The following is a 1,029-nucleotide window of genomic DNA, read 5'->3' on the forward strand; positions in this document are numbered from 1 at the left end:
GCCACTCGCCCCGGCGGAAGCGGAAGCAGCAGCGGGGGAGGGGGTATGGGGGGGGAGGGGGTATGGGGGGGGGAGGGGGTATGGGGGGGAGGGGGTATGGGGGGGGGGAGGGGGTATGGGGGGGGGGAGGGGGTATGGGGGGGAGGGGGTATGGGGGGGGGAGGGAGTATGGGGGGGGGGAGGGGGTATGGGGGGGGAGGGGGTATGGGGGGGGGAGGGGGTATGGGGGGAGGTGGGGTATGGGGGGGGAGGGGGTATGGGGGGGGAGGGGTATGGGGGGGGAGGGGGTATGGGGGGGGGGAGGGGGGGTATGGGGGGGGGTATGGGGGGGGGCGGGGGGTATGGGGGGGGAGGAGTTGAAAGGCGGGTGACGTCACGAAGCGCGTGGTCCCCTGGCCCCGCCCCCCCACTTGCCTCTGGCAGTTGGTCGAAAGGCGCGGGAGAGGCAGCAGCAGAAGCAGCATCATCATCGCGTGTGGAGATCAGCCGAGAGGAGTGGATCCGAGCTGTGTATTAGTGGTGGTGTGGTAGTGGTGTTAGTGGTGGTGGGCGTGTTAGTGGTGGTGGGGGTGTTAGTGGTGGTGGGGTTGTTATTGGTGGTGGGGTTGTTATTGGTGGTGGCGTTGTTAGTGGTGGTGGTTAATGGTGGGATTGTTGTTAGTGGTGGTGTTAGTGGTGGTCTGTTAAGGCTATTACGGGGGAGCTTTTGTCTTTGGTGGTGTTCGTGGGGGGAGGGGGGCGTCGGGGTGGGGAAGGTACTGGGGGGGAGGGGCTTACGGGCTGTTGCGTCACGAGGGCGTGCTCACCGGGCCCCGCCCCCACTTTCTGGCGATTTCTTTTGTCACAGGCGGCGACTCTGGAGCAAGTGTCTCTCATGAAATTGTCTTTTCCGAGACCAAGGTTCTCTGCAAACCTCCCGGCTACCATCAAATGTTGTACACGAAGCCATACAAATATACAAACACAGACATAATTTCAACCGTGATGATGGGTACAAACTTAGTAATCATTGGAAAGATGTTATCAACC

The sequence above is a fragment of the Lethenteron reissneri genome, unplaced genomic scaffold, assembly GCF_015708825.2.
Source record: "Lethenteron reissneri isolate LAM-NWPU_2019-01 unplaced genomic scaffold, ASM1570882v1 scaffold_1639, whole genome shotgun sequence".
Taxonomy (NCBI): domain Eukaryota; kingdom Metazoa; phylum Chordata; class Hyperoartia; order Petromyzontiformes; family Petromyzontidae; genus Lethenteron; species Lethenteron reissneri.